The sequence below is a fragment of the Gekko japonicus genome, unplaced genomic scaffold (genome assembly GCF_001447785.1).
Source record: "Gekko japonicus isolate JY-2015 unplaced genomic scaffold, Gekko_japonicus_V1.1 scaffold37, whole genome shotgun sequence".
NCBI classification, from domain to species: domain Eukaryota; kingdom Metazoa; phylum Chordata; class Lepidosauria; order Squamata; family Gekkonidae; genus Gekko; species Gekko japonicus.
In genome coordinates this window covers 2631880-2651559 of record NW_015171503.1, presented here as the reverse complement: position 1 = coordinate 2651559, position 19680 = coordinate 2631880, and positions in this window count along the sequence as shown.

Sequence of the window (19680 nt, the reverse complement as noted above, 5' to 3'; positions counted from 1 at the left end):
AGTTGTTGAGGAGAAAACATGAAGATCATGTTAAGGGAATTGCTGTTGTATTATCAACATTTCAGTGAAGTTTTCCCTCTTCCAGGGTAAAAGGACGCTGTAATGTTTTCCTTAGCTTAGTCATGATGTGTCAGACTTTCCAAGGCACCTGGGGACAGACAGTAGGTTGTGGGGGAGAAGCAGCAGGCCCCCTTAAGCAGGAGGCTGGGAACAAGACATAACTGTGCTTATTTAGTAATGCCTGCCTTGAGGCTGAGAAGGGTGCCATTTATACCACTGAACTGAAGACTTTCCTTTGCCTAGAGGCTTGCTACTGAAGGGAAGGAGAATGCAAGCATAGTGCAGTGGATCTGATTTCAGGGGTTGTGTAAGGTTGGCTAGAACAATGAATAATTCATAGTCAATTATTTCTCTTAATAGCAGGAAGCACTGGAACCACTGTCCTCTGTCCATAAAGTCTGCTGCCTCTGCTTTAATCTGTGGGGAGCTGGAGGCTTCTCAAGGCCATAACATAAATGGGATAAAGGCTGCCCTGAGAGTTTTTGAAGCTGGTGGTGTCCACTTAGTGGTACTTTGAGAAATGCTTCCATTTGGTCACCACTGTACTTGAAAAGTCAAAAAGAAGGGAGGGCCAGGAAACAAAAGGACGAAAGCAAGAATAATAGTGTCCCTGGTCCTTTCTTTAAATATAAAATACCAGAAAATCCAGATGAAATTTGTTGTGCTAAAGAAATCGTCCGCTGCCTGTTTAAAAATGGATACTGTTTTCCCAGTCACAGGCAGATGGAAGAGAGCCAGTGACGTTTAGGGGCTAGAAGGTCAGGAGAAGCTCAGGTTCAAATTCCCACACAGCGACAACCAAATCATGGCGTGATTTTGAGCCAGTCATGCTCTCTCATCTGAACTCCCCCCCCCCCACAGAACTGTGAGAAGAAAATGGGGCTGTGATGCTAGGTAGCCACTTGTGCCATCCTGACCTTCTTGGAGGAAAGGCAGGATAAATACTGAGAGCTTAGGGTCAAATTCATTTCTTCACACACTTAGATTTTTAGCTTATTTTCTGGTGCACAACAGTAGCTTGAAACAAGCTAAAATGGAAAACAAAATCTTACAATTTTTTAAAAAAATGATAGTAAAACCAGCCAATTCTCGGTTATTCCCAGCCTCTGAAAAACAGGGAGGTCTGTCAGATGCTTGGGGCTCAGGCAAACGTCCAGGCAAAGGAAAAGCCACAATTATAAGGTAGCTGTTCAGAGCACCTGATTGCCATCATGCCTGATCATCATGGGGTGGAGGTCAGTAGGTGGGGCATAGATATTGTAGCCATTCTCTGCTGATCTTGATTGCGATGGGATTGCTGTCAAACCCAGTAGTCATGAGTGGGTTAGGAATTCATCACCAAATTGGGTTCATGGCTGTCTTGCTGTTGGCTTACCAGAATTCCTTCCAGGAAAGCTGCTTGCCATACTCTCTGTTCAAGCTGTGCCCTGTGATATAAATACTGTGAAAACTGTGAGGGCTACTAAACTTTTTTCAAAAAGGAAGAGGAGCCAGGAGATGGCAGTAGTAGAATATACAGAAGTTCAACCTGATCTATTTGTTGCAGATTGGAGTTTTGGGATAGATGTACTGCACTGGCTATCAGTGCACTTCAAAGTGCTGATTTTAACCCTTAAAGCCCTGAATAGCTTATATCAGATAACTTCAGGGGGGTTCTTCCTCCCCTGTGAACCCCTCGCCCTTATCTAGAAGATTAGCTAACAAGGCCCTGCTGCAAGTGTCCTCTGAGGCTGAGTTGGTGTCCATGAGAAGTTGGGCCTTGTTGCTCCAGAATTCTGGAATGCCCTTCCTGAGTTGATTCTTACAGCATCTCTCCTTATATATAATTGAATAGTGGGTGCCAAAGTTCTAATTCTAAAATGCACTCCCTTAGTGTATGGCTGATGGCACTGCTCCTCAGCATATATCACCACCAATCAGAAGGCAAAGCCCGGGTCCCGCCCACACCACAACTGCTGCGACAACCTGGTCTTTTGCATATGGAAGCTGATTGGACTTCAGTCCATTCCACACCTCAAACTCTCCCCCCCCCCGCAAGGCAGTTGGAATTTTCAGTTGCATAACATACCTCATAGGGGAGAGGAGAATGGGTAACAATGGTTACCACTCTCCAGGTGAGGGCTACAGATAACTCAAACATACAAATGCTCTTCAGGTAGCAGAGATCAGTCCCTCTGGAGAAAACAGTGGACTCTGTCATTAAACTCTGCTTAGGTCGCCACAGGAAACTGACACTGTTTGCCGAAAGCCAGAGCACTCTCCCAGAGCCTCTTTCTAGATCCCGTTGTATTTATTTCCGCAACGGGCATTATTTCTAGTAAGAACATAAACAGGAGCCTTGTTGGATCAGGCCAGTGGCCCATCCAGTCCAACACTCTATGTAACACAGTGGTCAAAGCCCAGGTGCCATGAGAAGGTCCACCAGCAGGGCCAGATCTCCAGAAGCCCTTCCACTGTAGCCTCCCGAGCACCAGGAATACAGAGCATCATTGTCCCAGACACAGTGTTCCATCTAGCTGTGGCTAGTAGCTACTGACGGATCTCTGCTCCACATGTTTCTCCAATCCCCTCTTGAAGCTGTCAAATTATCCTTCCATGGGTGAGTCGAGGCTCTTTTTGTTGTACCTTCAGTAACCATATGTGAGGCTTTTTGTTCTGCTGATTGTTTCAGTTGATAAGTTTCAGTTGTTTTTACGGTTTGGGTAGGCTTTTTAAAGTGTTTTCTGTATACTGCTATGGGGATTTTTTGAAAAAGTTAAAAATATAAATAAGTGGGTGTTTTGAGGCTATGATCAGAGAAACTCACATAAGAAGCACATGTGTATGAGGATCGGAGATGGGTGGGCTGAACTCGCATAGTATGCAGCACTGCATTTTAACAGTGCTTAGTGGAAGAAATGTGCCCCTGGTGCTTTTACAGCTGGTGATTCTGGAGTGCCAAACAGACGCCTCTGGCTGCACAGTGCTCAGTTTGGCTTCTGGCGTCTGCCTGCTTTTTGGTGACTCAGTGTTGACAGATTCACATCACTGCCTCTCCTGAATGAGATGGGGACAGTTGGGTGGGATTAAGCATGCTGGGACTGTCTCTTCACTGATTCCTGTGAACCCAGCAAGGAAGTGGTGCTGAGAAACTACAGGGGTGGGGGAAGGAATCCTGCAAAGAATAGAATCTCAAGAGCCACATGTATTGCTCAGCCTATTGTCAGACTATGCTATGTTGGAAACCAGAGACTGATTTCCCAACAGTTTTTTGTTTGCTCGTTTTTGCATGAATGGCATAAGAATATTTTGTGTCATCTGCAAACTTGGCCACTACACTACTCACCCCTAGTTTTAGATCATTTATGAATAAATTAAATAGTACTGGCCAATGTTCCCTCTAAGCTGTGGAGTCTTGGGAGCAAAAATTCTGCTTTGTGAGCTACCGGCATTAAAATTGTGAGCAAGCGATTTGGCTGCTGCATAAATTAGTTTGCTCGGGAGCCCTCCTTCCTGAGCTGAGACAAAAATGTGTGAGCCAGAGGCTAAAAACTGTGAGTTAGCTCACACTAACTCAGCTTAGAGGGAACACTGGTACTGGCCCCAATACGGATCCTTGTGGGACGCCATTGCTTAGTTCCCTTGTCAGAGACCTGAGCTCAGGTCCCCCCTGGGTCATTGTTCCTGGTCCCCTGCATGGAACTCCTGAACAAATCCCAGATCTGTGGGTCCTCGAGATTGGATGCATGCAAGCAAGCCAGGCCTTTAAAATATATATAAAGGTTTATTAAATGGTTATGAGAATTCACTACACAGTACAGTCTCAACAGTTTAATAACAAGAAAACAAGCTAACTTTTCTGTCTAATACATTGTATACTTGAGTATTCGATGGTAAATTTTGCAGCATAAAATCTAAGCAGTAGCATAAAAGTACTGTATACGTTGCAGTCCATCATGATGAAGCATAACATATCAAGTATACTGGCATGGCATTAGCATGACTTCTTCTGGCCTATACCTTTATTCTAGCTTTTTACCATCTGGCATCAGGTAGACTCTTCAATCCAATCAGGGTTCTTCTTTAATGGAACTTTCCAGAGGATGTTGGCAACTGAACCTATCCCCCCCCCCCCAAAAAAAAATCTGGTTATACTGCTCAGCACAGGTTCCCATGATTAACCAATTGCTACATTCTTGAGTTTAGTCTTTAAAAAGATAAGGATGGTAGCTGCAGGAATGTTGACTAGGCCTTCTAACATTCATGGTAACCCCTGAGGGAAATTAGGGTGCTTTGCCTAACATCCCTTCATTGTGAGAACTGTCCATTGATCCCTACTCTTTGCTTCCTGTCATTCAACCAGATTTTAATCCCTAAGGGAACTCGTCCTCTTATCTCATGACTGCTAAATTTACTCACAAGTCTTTGGTGAGGTACCTTGTCAAAAGCCTTTTGAAAGTTCGAGCTTATAATGTCTACCTGGTCACCGTTGTCTACATGCTTGTTCAATTTCTCAAAGAACTCCAAAAGGTTGGTGAGGCAGGACTTCCCTTTGCAGAAACCATGCTTTTCCCTCAGCAAGCTTTGTTCCTCTTTATGCATAATAATTCTATTTTTGATTACAGTTTGTACTAATTTGCCTGGGACAGATGTTAAGCTGACTGGTCTGTAATTTCCTGGTTCCCCTCTGGATCCCTTTTTTAAAAAATTGGCGTAGCATTTGCTACTCTCCAGTTTTCTGGTACAGCAGCTGACTTTAGTGATAGTTTACATACATGGGTTAGTAGATCAAACAATCTCACATCTGACTTCCTTAAGAACTCTCGGGTATATGCCATCAGGACCTGGAGACTTACCAGTTTTTCCCCAAAAGGTCTAAAACTTCATCTCTGGTCACCTCAATTGGGCTCAAGTTTAGAGTCCAGCGGCACCTTTAAGACCAAATTTTAAATTTTTTTATATATATATAATATATACACATACACATACACACACACACACACCACTCTCCCTGAAAGCGGGCTCAGGGCGGATTACATCAATATCATAACAATAATTTAATAACCGATTAAAATATAAAATCACAACTACCATGTAAAATAACCTGTTCAGATGTCAGTCATATCTGAGTATAACAGTGGTGCCCAGATGTCAAATTTGAACCAGGCCACTGGTGGGGGTTGGCCAGGAAAAAGGGAGGGACGCCCACCCCCTCAACCAAAAGCCCGGTGGAAGAGCTCAGTCTTGCAGGCCCTGCAGGGCCCTGATCTCATATGGGAGCTCATTCCACCAGGCAGGATCCAAGGCCGAAAAAGCACTGGCCGAGGCTAGACGGACGTCCCTAGGGCCGGGGACTGTCAGGAGAGGTTGATTCGTGTACCTCAAAGTCCTACGGGGCTCATATGGGGAGAGACAGTCTCGAAGGTATGCTGGCCCCTTGCTGTACAGGGTTTTAAAGGTAAGTACCAGGACCTTGAAACGGATCCAGAATTCAATAGGCAGCCAGTGCAGTTTGCGCAGCACTGGTGGATACGAGCCCGCACAGGCGTCACCGTCAACAGCCACGCTGCCGCGTTCTGCACTAGCTGCAATTACTGGAGCAGAGTCAAGAGCAGCCCCACGTAGAGAGAGTTACAATAAGCCAGTCTGGAAGTGACCATTGTATGAGTCACTATAGCTAGGTCCCGGGGGTCAACTGCCTGATCTGCCTCAGATGGAAAAAGGCAGACCTGGCAGTGGCGGTGACCTGGGCCTCCATAGAAAGGGGGGCATCCAGGAGCACCCTCGGACCCTTCACCCCCGCCGATGACACCAGTGGAGCCTCACCGAAGGTTGGGAGCCTAATCCCCTGACTCAGTCCCCCGCGACTCAGGTGCAGGACCTCCATCTTGGTTGGATTTAACTTCAGTTGGCTCTGTCGCAACCATCCAGCCACAGCTTGTAACGCCTCGTCTAGATCTCCTGGGGCTGTGTCTGGGCGGCCGTCCATCAGTAGATAGAGCTGGGTGTCATCCGCATGCTGGTGACAAGACAGCCTCTACCTCCAGATAACCTGGGCGAGGGGTCGCATATAGATGTTGAACAACACAGGGGAGAGAATTGCTCCCTGCAGCACACCACATTCTAGTGGGTGCTGCTGAGGTAACTCCCCCCCCCCCAAAGCACCACCCTCTGTCCCCTCTGTCCCCAACCCTGAAGAAAGGAGATCAGCTACTGCAAGGCAAGCCCCTGTATCCCGGTGTCGGTAAGGTGGTGGGTTAATATCTCATGGTCAACCATATCGAACACTGCCGAAAGATCAAGAAGGATCAGCGGCGCCGATCCACCTCGATCCAGATGTCATGAGCATGCACACTTTTCCAAATACGAATAAAGCGTGCATGCACACGAAAGCTCACACCTTGAATAAAACTTTGTTGGTCTTAAAGGTGCCCCACTGGACTCTAAATTTGTTCTACCGCTTCAGACCAACACGGCTGACCACCAGTGTTCCCTCTAAGCTGAGTTAGTGTGAGCTAGCTCACAGTTTTTCAGCCTGCGGCTCACACATTTTTGTCTTGGCTCAGGGAGGATGGCTCCAGAGCAAGTTAATTTATGCAGTAGCCAAGTTGTTCGCTCACAACATTAATGCCAGGAGCTCAAAAAGCAGAATTTTTGCTCACAAGACTCCACAGCTTAGAGGGAACATTGCTGACCACCTGGATCAATTTGGCTCAGTTCTTCAGACTACCTTCCTGACACAAGTGGCTGTGGCATGGGTATATCCTCCACAGTGAACACAAGCAAAAAATTCATTGAGCTTCTTGGCCATCTCCCCAACTTCCTTTAAGGTAAAGGTTCCCTTGCTCGAAAGCCAGTCGAATCCGACTCTAGGGTTGCGGTGCTCATCTCCGTTTCAAAGCCGAAGAGCCAGCGCTGTCCGAAGACGTTTCCGTGGTCATGTGGCCGGGCATGACTAAACACCAAGGCGCACGGAACGCTGTTACCTTCCCACCAAAGTGGGAAGGTAACAGTTTCTTGCAGTTTCTTGCTTTCGAACTGCTAGGCTGGCAGGAGCTGGAACTAGAGACGGGAGGTCACTCAGTCATGCGGCAACTCGGGTCTCGAACTGTTGAACTACTGACCTTCCACAGCCTGCAGTTCGGCGTCTTAACCACTTGAGCCACCGCAGCTCCCAACTTCCTTTTGTTCATCATCCAAAGGCCCCACTGCTTCTCTGGCTGGTTTCCTGCTCCAGATACATTTTAAAAAATGTTTCTAGTTTGTCTTGATGCTTTTAGCAACCCACTCGTCAAAATCTCTTTTTGCATGCCTAATTATTGACTTACATTTCTTTTGCCAGAGCCTCTGGTTCTCCTGTTCCTGGGGCAGATCTTCCACTTCTGAAAAGAAGCCTCTTCACTTTTTATAGTTTCCTTGACTTGCGTTATTTTATTTATCTTATTCAATTTGTATCCCTCCCTTCCCGCCGTGGCGGGCTCAGGGTGGCTTACAGAATATTAACAGAATGTTAACTATGAAGGCCTTCTTTTAGACTGGGCAGTGCCTTTCCTAACCTAACCTGTGGAAGGCATTCTATCTGGGCTTCAGTTAGTGTGGTTTTAAATAGCTTCCAAGCCTCCTCTGGGGATTTGACTCTCTCATGTTTCCCTTTCAGATTCCTTTTAACTATTCCCCTCATTTTTGTAAAGTTCTCTCTTTTGAAATCAAATGTTAACAGTTTTGGACTTTAGGGGTAACTGTCCTTTGACCTAAATGCTGAACTGGCAAACTGATAGCAGTTTGAGTGCTGCATGATTTGGGGTTTTGTGGAAGTAAAAAGCTAAATTCACCAAGGATGTGACAGATGCTAGCCTATCGTTCAACAAGTTGCATTTCCAAAAGTGCCCCTTACATAATTTTCCATCTCCAGGAAACACTGGCTATACTACAGCATTACCATTGTTCACTAATACACAGACTGCCAGAATGAGAAGTCAGGTTTCAGCAATCAATTAATTGTATGCTGGATGCATGGCCTTCCACAAGCAAAGCTATAACTAGCCAGTGTTAGTATGCAGTCCTAATCCTAAAAATGGATGAGTGGGGGGGGGGAGCCTCTCAAGTGGTATATATGGTCCTACATTTTGTTGGGGTCTGGATCACTAGCAGTATACGATCAGTCACTGACAAGACAGGTAAAACATAGATGAGTTTAAAATCTTGTTACTGGACATGAGTGAACCAGGTAGAGAAGAGCGCCATGTGGAAGCAACCAGTGAGAGAAGGGAACGGCCTTCGAGGAGAAATGAGCTGAAGAACATGGCAGGCGCAAGATCTTATGCTGGGGATCTCATGGGGGTAGCGAATGTGTTGTGCTGTATCAATCAAGCTTCATCTGTAATCCTGCTAGGGTAGAAGAACATAAGAGAAGCCAATGTTGGGTCAGGCCAATGGCCCATCCAGTCCAACACTCTGTGTCACACACTGGCCAAAAATACCAGGTGCCATCAGGAGGTCCACCAGTGGGGCCAGGACACTAGGAGCCCTCCCACTGTTGGTGCACACAGTTCTCCCTTTGGGAAAAGATGGAGGTAAAATAAAAGTTGAGCAGGTTCTCCCCCCCCCCCTTTTGCCACTCGTCAACATTTCACCATCTCTCTAAAGTTTCTCTCTTTTTCCTTCAAACAAACCCGAAAAATCCCGGTGTCTTTGTGTAGAGGTGATACTTTCAGTGCTTCCCGTTGCTGTGGCCTGCAGTAGCCAGAGTTTCATGCCCCCGGCTCCCCCACCCTGAGCTCACTTCACTGCTGAACTTGCTTGCCTCTCATCCTTTTTAGATGCTTTGGCCCTGGACCTGTGAGCAACACTTCCTTGCCATGTGCTGTTGTCTGGAGTAACATGTACATGCTTTATAAATCACATAAGCATTTTAGAAAGCTTTCAAAGCCTCTTATATATTTTATCTCTGTCACACTTATAATTGCTCTATGCAATTAGGCAGTGTTGAGCCCCTCTGTTATAAGGTGTGATGTCCACTGACTGCCACCAGGGGCCAGCGAATACTCCCGAGCTTGACTCTGTAGGAACAATGGGGACTAGGCTCCTAGTCTCTCCACTTGGGAACCAATAGGACCATGGCGGGAGATTTGAACCCACCAACGGGACCTAGGGGGGTGTCCCCAGGTGTGTATATAGTTGGCCAGCCGGCCAGTAGTTGTTGTCTTTGTTGTGTACTAGTAAACCATGCTGATCACTGCATCCGTCTCTGTGGTTTCTACATGCGTCTAACCCACTACACTTCAAAGGGGAGGAGGGAAGGCAACCTAATGAGCAGACAGCCAAGCTGAGAACTGAACTGAAAACTTCCTGGCTCGTATACTGTTAGGGCTAAGCTAGTTGCAGAGAGATCCCAAATCCAATTTCCCTGTGGATTTTTAAACATAAGGCAAAAGCAGCTCCCTTTTGTGTGTGATGTGGATTAGGGAGAAGGGTTGACTCTCCCACCATCAGTCCCCCAATGCAAATCCTGCCTCCCCCCCATTCGTCCTACAGGGAGAAATGTTCAGTTAGCACATCCCACCTTTGCTAGCCTAGATGACCATGTATAAACTCACTTTCCCTCAGTCCTACATCTAGTAAATGGGAACAGGGCCTCTGAGAGGCGGGGACAGCAGGGCCATTTGGCGCAGGCCTCGCATTCTTGGGCAGCCTCAAATTTACACTTTTGACATTAAATAAAAATGGAAACATTTATTACAGAGTCTTACAATATTCTTTTTCTTATTGTATTAAATGTAAACATTTAAAATATAATACTACTAATTTTGTACCATTGTTTTTGCACTTCTTCATTTTTTAATTTCCCGGGGTGTGTGTGTGTGTCTCTTCACCTCTGTGAGGGCCTGAATAGGAATCACCACTATGTAGGTGCCTCCCCAGTTCCTGAAAAGTTAATTATACAGCAACTGCAAGGCATTCAGGAAACCGTGCCTATAGAAATGGTTCGTGCATGTGTTGGACTGTTATCTATGTTCCACTACTGAGATATGACCCTTCAACAAAATCCCTGGTCTTTTTTGTTGTTCTTTTTATGAAAGCCTTTCTAACTTGTCATGCTATCTAGGCCACTGAAGAGAAAATGTTTCTTGACACGGTGGCGTGCGTGCCACCCCTCCAGCATCCATGTGACTTTCATTGATTCCTGTCTAGTCCTCTTTCACTGCCAAATTTGTTATTGACTATAGAGGTTCTGGGTGTTTCACGCACAGCAGTTTCACTGAGTGATCACACTACATCACTCCACTCAACAGACTACAGTTTTTCCACTCAGTACCTTTCACCTGTGTGAAACAAGCATGTAGGATAACTTTATTAATGACCTAAGCTGTTGGTTCTTAAACCTTTTCTTAGTGGGATCTGCTTGCAAAGTAATGCCCCAACATGAAAAGCAAGAATTGCACATCAATTAACACTGAGAAATTTATGTTTTGCATTTTTTTTAAATCTAGCATTCTTGAGGGGGGCGGGGCATCGGTTGGTTCCATGGCGGACGCTAACTGTTAGTGCTCCTGAGCCACCTACCCTCCCCCGCCGGAAAACTTACTCAAACACAGTTCTAAACTCCTTATTGATATGGGCAAATTGAACGGAACAAAACACCAAACCAGAGAAACTGTAACATCGCAGATAAAAGCACCGTTAACTCCGGGAAACCCTGAAGGAACCCTGAGGGGCCTGCGCCAAATAGACAACTAAATGGCGACCGGACCTGAGGTAGTTAATCAACAGAGTGCTTTAACCAAGCAAGATCTGATGGACACTCTCAAAATTTTTAAGCAGATATGCTTGCTGATATTAATGCCCTGTTAAAACCAATGTCGGAGCAGTTGGAAACGCTACAACTCTCCATGCAAAAAGAGGCACAAACTGCAGACATGGCACTTGAAGCCTCTGTTGTAAACCAAGAAGACATTAAGGCTCTCTGCATTACAATGAGAACTGGGCTAAGGAAAGAATTCTGTTACTTGAGCACAGAACAAGAGAACGGTTCCTAAAATTTTGTGGTTTCCCGGAAAATGCTGAGGGGGCAGAAGACTTAACTTACTTCTTATCTATATGGCTAACTACGGTTGTGGAGTTTGAAGCCGGCACTAGTCCGTTGCTGACGAGAGCTTACCGATTGGGACTGCAAGCGGCGGACAAACGCAAAGGTCCCAGAGATATCTTAGCCGAATTCATGGATCTCCACCAGAAGACTAGAGTCCTGCAGGAGGCTAAAACGAAGAACAGCTTTAAATACAAAGAGGGCGATATCTTTGCATTCTCGGATGTTCCGCCTGAGGCACTTCAAATTAGAAGGTCATTAAAGCCTATTACCACTTGCCTCACAGAAGCTGACGTTAGGTACCGCTGGGCACAGACGGGTGGTCTTCAACTTAGATACCAAGGGAAAAACTACCAAGTGGATGATTTTGAGTCGGGCGTAATCCTCCTGAAAGCCATTGGCTTGAAAGCTCCGCCGAATCCTCAAGAAGAAGGTATGGATTTAGACCCAAATCAGATTAAAAAGTGGAAGCGTGATGGCCAAAGCACTCTGTTCAAGTGGAGTAAAATCCCAATGAGACGGCGTATGAACTTTTAACTGTAAAGCTCACGACTCGGAATCTTCAGTCAACCATTTATGCGACAGAGCCCATCCAAAGATGGGACGAAGACCATGAAGATTTCACAGAATACTCTAGACACCTTGAATGGCAGAGCTTGTAAACTTTCTCAGGTTTAGGATTTGATATGTTATAGAGTAGTTGTTTGGCATAAATGATAGAATTGTTTACTAATCTTAGAGTTAACTGGTTATTGTATAAAGAATAATTTATTATGTTTGAGAGAACGGCGTGGGGGATCTAGGGACACTTTCATGGCTTCTTAGTGGGAATGGGTCTTTTGGTTATGTTTGTTTATTCGGGTAGTCTGCTTGCACACCGGGGCTACAGGGGGGAGGGGGGTGTTGGATTCTGATCAAATTTCTTTACTCTGCAAATGTTTTCTATTCGGTAGCCATTTTATTTTCTAAAACCACCAGATTTAAGCTAGAAGATAGTGAAATTGATCACATGGGTCGCTATATTTTCTTGAGAGGCACGCTGAATGAAAGCCCCATCACAGTGGCATCTGTATATGCCCCGAATCGAGAACAACTATGTTTTATGAAAAGTTGTTTGTCTAAACTAATAAAATTCCAGAGAGGTCCAATAATTTTGGGAGGAGACCTCAATTATTTGATGCAGACAGGGTTGGACAGATCTTCTCACCATAAAAACAAAGCAGGTAGAAAAGAAAAGGGTAATGCACCCACACTGAGAGTGGGTTTATTTGATATATGGAGACAACAGCTCGACACAGAAAGGGATTATACTTATTTTTTGGTAATTCATCGGGAAGTCAAAGAAAGAGTGTTGTTACTTTAATATCTCAAATTTTCTATGTTGAAATGGCCCACCAAAATTCAATTGCTTATGTACAAACTTGGGCACTATGCTTAAAGTTGTACCTGGTTAAGTGGTATACACATTGTTTCACCTGGGGCTTAATAAGATCAAATCTTAATATTTAGGCGCTCTATGCTCAATTCACTTACGAGATATATTAGACTTGATGGTATGGAAGTAAATATGATGCTTTCAATTATGCTTAGTTATGGCTGAATTGAAAATAGTTACGTTAAATTGCAGGGGGCTGAATTCTAAAATTAAAGCCAAACGCATAGCGCAGGATCTCCAAAAACAAAGAATAAATATAGCATTTTTGCAGGAGACTTATGTGAAAAAAGGCAACACAGCGCTTCCAACTAAATGGTTTAAGGTGCAACACTTAGCACATGGGTCCTCGAAGTCACGGGGGGTAGCCATTTTATTTTCTAAAACCACCAGATTTAAGCTAGAAAATAGTGAAATTGATCACATGGGTCGCTATATTTTCTTGAGAGGCACGCTGAACGAAAGCCCCATCACAGTGGCATCTGTATATGCCCCAAATCGAGAACAACTATGTTTTATGAAAAGTTGTTTGTCTAAACTAATAAAATTCCAGAGAGGTCCGATAATTTTGGGAGGAGACCTCAATTATTTGATGCAGAAGTTTTAGAGTCATTTTATACCTCACTTTACTCGTCTATAGAGCCTAGCTCCGGTGATATTCAAACTTTTTTGAACTCGGCTTACAATCTACCAAAACTCTCTGATGACCACTATCAATAACTCGAAGAACCTATAAGGCATCAAGAGGTACTAGATGCAATCAAGAACCTCAAATGCAACAAGGCATCAGGCCCTGACGGCTACACACCAGAGTATTACAAAGCATTTGCACCTCTGCTGAGCAAACCGCTTACTGAATCTTGTAATAAAGTTATTAGAACTGGGAAACTACCTGAAAATTAGAAGGCTGCAAATGTAATTTTAATACCCAAGGCATGGAAGGATTCTACTGACCACAAATCTTATTGTCCTATTTCATTACTTAACATGGATTATAAAAATTTTACCTCTGTTATATCGGCAAAGCTGAAGCCAGTAATTGGGAATTACGTGCACAAAGACCAAACAGGATTTATAGCAGCCAGAGACATCTCTGACAACATACGCAAAACCCTAAATATTATACATTACAAGTGGAGATGAAACTTGGAAGGCTGCAAATGTAATTTTAATACCCAAGGCAGGGAAGGATTCTACTGACCCCAAATCTTATCATTCTATTTCGTTGCTTAATATGGATTATAAAATTTTTACCTCTGTTATAGCGGCAAGGCTGAAGCCAGTATTTAGGAATTATGTGCACAAAGACCAAACAGGATTTATAGCAGCCAGAGACATCTCTGACAACATACGCAAAACCCTAAATATTATACATTATGGAAGACAACAGAAGAAGGATAACTCTATACTGGTCTCAATCGACATTGAAAAAGCTTTCAACTTTTTAGAAATTAAGTACCTAGACGCCCTTCTTAATCATATGCAATTTGGTCCTATTTTTTGTAGATCACTACAAGCAATCTACTCTGAACCTAAGGCGAAGCTTCTGATAAATGGCTCGGCCTCAAATGACATCTTTTTATGTAGGGGTACACAGCAAGGCTGCCCACTCTCGCCTATTTTATTTGCGTTAGCTATGGAGCCCCTAGCCTGAGCCATAAGAAATAATTCAGAAATACATGGCGTCACCATCAACCAGAATGAATTCAAACTTAGTATGTTTGCGGATGACATCGTTTTATACCTGACAAAGCCTGAATCATCTCTATTGGCACTCCAACAAACTTTGGACACATTCAGCACTGTAGCAGGTTTAAAAGTCAATCACAAGAAATCATTCCTATACCCCATTAATGTGACGTCAAACATGAAGAAGAGAATTCAGTGAAACTACACCTACCGATGGTCACAAAACTACTTCTCTGACTTACACAAGACTAACATGGTGCAACTGACAATCTGGAATACTGTTTTTTTTACTTGGTCAGACAGAATATTGTAAGATCCTATATTCTGCCGAAATATCTTTATTGTTTCCGTACCTTACCGGTTTTTATTTCAGACCAGCAGTTGAAGAAGTGGCAGAGTGACATCAACAAATTCATTTGGCAATTCAAACCACCCAGAGTCCCACACAATACCTTTTGCAGAGCAAAAAGGAAAGGAGGCATGGCTGCTCCTGATCTACAGTTATACTATAAGGCAACAATGATAGCCATGATGGTACGACAATATCATGGCTCTAATTCCCTCAACTGGAACTGGATTGAAGAAGCAACTTCGAACAACACAAAACTACATGAAATGCTGTGGGAGAAACAAAGATTCTTGAACAGGAACTTTACATCAAACCCATACACTAAAGCTACGCTTAAGGTATGGTATCAGAACAAAGCAAAATTGACTACTCCCAACTCAAAATTGAGTACTTTTATGGGGCAGCAATGGTTCCACCCGGCACAAGACAGGAACACATTCCTCACCTGGAAGCGGGCTGACATTGCTCGGATAGTAGACCCAGCGGCTCGAAAGCAAAACGTAAAATCTTAATGCGAGTAGATAAATGGGCACCCACCTTAGAAGGGTGGGGGGCACCCTCCTTCGATGAGGCGTGTGTGGATGGCAACGGCGGAAATGGCGTCAGCGGCAATGGCGGACCACCGGTGGTGAATGCGACCTGGCATGGCGATGCAGCAGCGGCAGCAAGCAACAGCAGACGAGTGACCCCTGGTGGCCAGCGGCGGGAACAACGATGGGCTGTCGCACAGTGAAAAAAGGCATGCGGTGACGTCATCCCCAGGCACGGCGGAGCCGAAAGGACGCAGCGGGGGCGGGGGGAAGAACGTAGACTGCGACCAAGCACCAGAAGAAACAGCAGAAAGGCAGCAGACTACCGGGAATGAAGCCAGCCGAAAGACATCAGCCTCCACCAAGGTGCCGGTAGGCTGTCACACCTCCCCCCCCCCCCGTATTCGAATAAATAAATAAATAAATAAATACTTAAAGGACAGCACATGCTGATGAAATCTGAAATAGAAGAAAAATACAATGTTAACATACATTGGCATGAATATTTGGAAGTAAGACAACTAATAGAATCTACGGACTTCAAACATTCAGTATCACTCCCCCTCACTGACTTTGAGAGACTCTTATACAAGGACTATAAGAAAAGAGGTCTAATATCCAAAATCTATAGTTTATTGATAAATAGACTTACCACAAAACCAACGAGCTATCAGACAGCGTGGCAAGCCGACCTTCAATATGCATTAAATGAAGATCAATGGGAATCTGTTTGGAAAACCCAAGCTTACATTTACAAAGCTATAGAGATTCAAGAAGCATCAACTAAAGTACTACTAAGATGGTACTTACCACCATCAAAACTCTCACATATCTTCCCACAAGCTTCTCCCTTATGCTGGAAATTATGCGGGGAAAGGGCTAATTATTTCCACAATTGGTGGTGATGTAAGCATATTGCAAATTTTTGGAGGTCAATCGTAACATGCATTCATACACTTACTGGCTATGAAATACCTCTCGACCCAAAGCTATTACTTTTAAATCTCTGGCCGGAAGATGGTCCACCTACTGTTAGAAAACAATTAATCAACATATTAATAACAGCCGCTAAGGTAACAATAGGTAAAAGTTGGAAAGATAGTCATCCCCCAAGCATGGAATTCTGGTGACATAAATTATGGGATTTTTTCATGCTAGAAACCATATCTATATATAATTCAAGTGATCAAAATGAGTGTGAGCTATATAACCCCCTGGGGAAATGGTATCCTATTTTAGAAAATATAACCTTTGAAAAGTTTGATTGGGAAACCATTACAGAGGCTAAATACAAGATAATGTTATATAACTGTTAAAACTTTATTACCGTATTCTGCACTCCTGATGACTCAAAAAGTTTAGGATGTTACTCTTTTTCAGTGTTATTCTTCCTTTTCAGGTGAAGAAACCTGTTTACGTTTACATTGTTTAAACTATGTATCTTTGACAAAAATTAATACAATTGTTTTTTGGGGAAAAAACTAGCATTCTTGAGTAACAGGTTGTATTTCATGGCCATTAAGACCTTCTAGAGCCTCCTCTCCCAGCTCACTCATTTCACTTTTTCCCTAGTGGGCTTGCAACATGCCAGTGAGAAAAGCAGGACTCCAACATTTAGAATCACTGGCATAAGCAGCAAATGTAGACTACACAACCAATAGTGCATTTTGACTGCAAAGGAAATAGCTATATATTGTCAAATATAGAGTGCGGGACAATGCAAAAGGGAACAGCCAGAATCTAATACCCAGAAGCCCTACAGATGTTAAGTACACCTCCTCACCTTAGCAGAGCTCTTAATTTCATCCCAACAGCCTGGCATTCCTCATTTCCTTGGTCAATACAGCAATTTGTTCCTTTCTCCTTCATGATCCTCATATTTGTCCCCAAATACCCACAAATCTCTGAAACCCTAAACATCACGGTGAGAGTAACTCATGTATAAATACAATTTGTGAGTTTCCTAATTTAGTCAGAGCACAGATTTGGTATTTCCATAGCCCAGACAGGGTACATCACACCCCTGTATCAGCTGTTCATTAGGTGCAATGCTAATGTCTAATTAATAAAACTTATTTTCACTTTAGCTTAGTTAAACCAGCCAGCGATTAGCAGCTTTCTGAGACAAGAAATAAGAACTGTTAAAAACAGATTAAATATAGGTCAGGCTATGCTCACTTCTTCAACATAATTGCCTACTTAGTAAATGTAGGCATTAACATGTTTGCGATAACAGCATGGAGGGATGTATTGATGCGGTACCATAAAGAACAAGGAGAAACACCACTTTCTTTCAGTGCTACAGAAGTCTAAATAGTACCAAAGGGAGAGTGTGGGTGAACGGCAGTAAATAGGATACTGCTGGAGATGCATGTTTTAATATCTTTCATTAGAGAGGTACAAGAAGAGATCAACAAAAGAGGCGATCAGATTTCCCAATGTGATTCCAAATATATCGGATATGTAACAAGCACACAGGAGGGGTGTACCCCAACCACATTCTGCTCCTGGGGAGGCTGGAACACAGCCCATTAAATGCAACGTGATGAAATTCAATCCTTCTGAAAGACGAATGTCCTGCAGGAGGGAAGAAAAACAAAGGCACTGCTGCACGACTAGGGACAGCTTTTTAAAGAATGTGCCAGCCAAATAGGGAGCATGCAGGGCAAAGCTGGTGCAAAAAAACCCCCCCACCAAATGTTTTTCTTCACAGAACAGTTTCATGCAATGTTAAAACAGCCGAGTAAGTAGCCTGGAAATAGTGGGTGGGAGAGAGAACGTGTGTAGTTCTGTTCTCCAGCCTGGAAAGGAAAATGCAAATTGATATCAAGGATCTGAGATGGAAGCACTAAACGTTTGTAATCTAAACCAGATGCTGCTGAAGGGGGATGTTGGCACTAGGAGGAAAAAAGCAATCACAGAACACCTTTTGGAGGGTGGCAGCATTTATCAAGGAAAGCGATTGATCCCAGGCCAGGGTTGCCAGCTCTAGGTTGGAAAATACTTGGGAGATGTAGGGGACGGAGCCTGAGCAGGGCAGGGTTTGAGGAAGGGAGGGATTTCGCTGGGGTGTGATGCCATAGACGCCACCTTCCAAAGTAGCCACTTTCTCCAGGGGAACTGATCTCTGTCGCCTGGAGATCCGTTGTAACAGCAGGAGATCTCCAGCCACCACCTAGAGGTTGGCAACCCTATTCCAGGCCCCTTTCTGGAGCCTGAAGACTAATGGGCCCCAAAGCAAAAGGGATGTTAGGTAAAGGTAAAGGTTCCCTTGCTCGAAAGCCAGTCGAATCCGACTCTAGGGTTGCGGTGCTCATCTCCGTTTCAAAGCCAAAGAGCCAGCGCTGTCCGAAGACGTTTCCGTGGTCCTGTGGCCGGCATGACTAAACACCCAAGGCACACGGAACGCTGTTACCTTCCCACCGAAGCAGTACCTATTTATCTACTTGCAATTTCTTGCTTTCGAACTGCTAGGTTGGCAGGAGCTGGAACTAGAGACGGGAACTCACCCCGTCTTGCGGCACCCGGGTCTTGAACTGCTGAACTACTGACCTTCCACAGCCTGCAGTTCAGCGTCTTAACCACTTGAGCGTAATTATGAAGATGGATTGAAGAAGCCAGGATCCACTTTTAATTTCCTAGAGGAAAGACAAGCAGCAGCTGGTGTTTGTAACTGCCTATATCCTACCACAGGGTGGTCACTTCCAGTGCACCTGACTGTAGCTCCAGTTGTGTTCCAGCATCAACCATGTACTGAAAAGACTTCATCACTGCAAGGTATGGATTTGTGGCGTTCAAGAGATATGGACGTGACCTCATTGTGGGCGTGTAGTGGGGGAGAATGCATACCTCCCATTTATTTATTTGTGAAAGACTTGTTTCCTTCCCTCCCCCCGAAGATAACGGAGCAGTACTTCAGTAACTGCACAACTAACATTCTGTGGTACTGTAGGCCACATAATCCTGGCCTCCACACCCAGTCAACCTTCTCAGTGGACAACAGTGACAAAAGCACTGCACCAGATCTTCCCATAAACACCGCTTTCAAGTCAGGCCTAACTACTGGAACAGGCAGCTTTCCAAGCAGAAATCACGAGGGAAAGGAGGGGGAGAGGCTGTGGCTCAGCAGTAGAGCATCTGCTTGGCATGCAGAAGGTATCAGGTTCAATCCCTGGCATCCCCAGTTAAAAGGATCAGGTAGGAGGTAACATGAAAGACTTCTACCTGAGACCCTGGAGAGCAGCTTCCAGTCTGAGCAGACAATACTGACCTTGATAGATCAATGGTCTGATCCAATATAAGGTAGTTGCATGTGTTCAAGGTAAACTGGTAGTACTTTTAGCACAAAGAGACCTTGAAAGAGTCACGCTCTGCCACATACATGGCTCATTTTGCTGCTGGAGCTCTTGCTGCAACCACATGCCAGTTCCTTTGATAACATTCTGCTAGCAGAGGGAGCAAGCAATTCGTCAGGGGCCCTGACACAACTCTCCCATTGTGGAGTCACTGATGACGCAGACAGCAAGAAAATATGAGCTATGCTCCTTAGATTTCA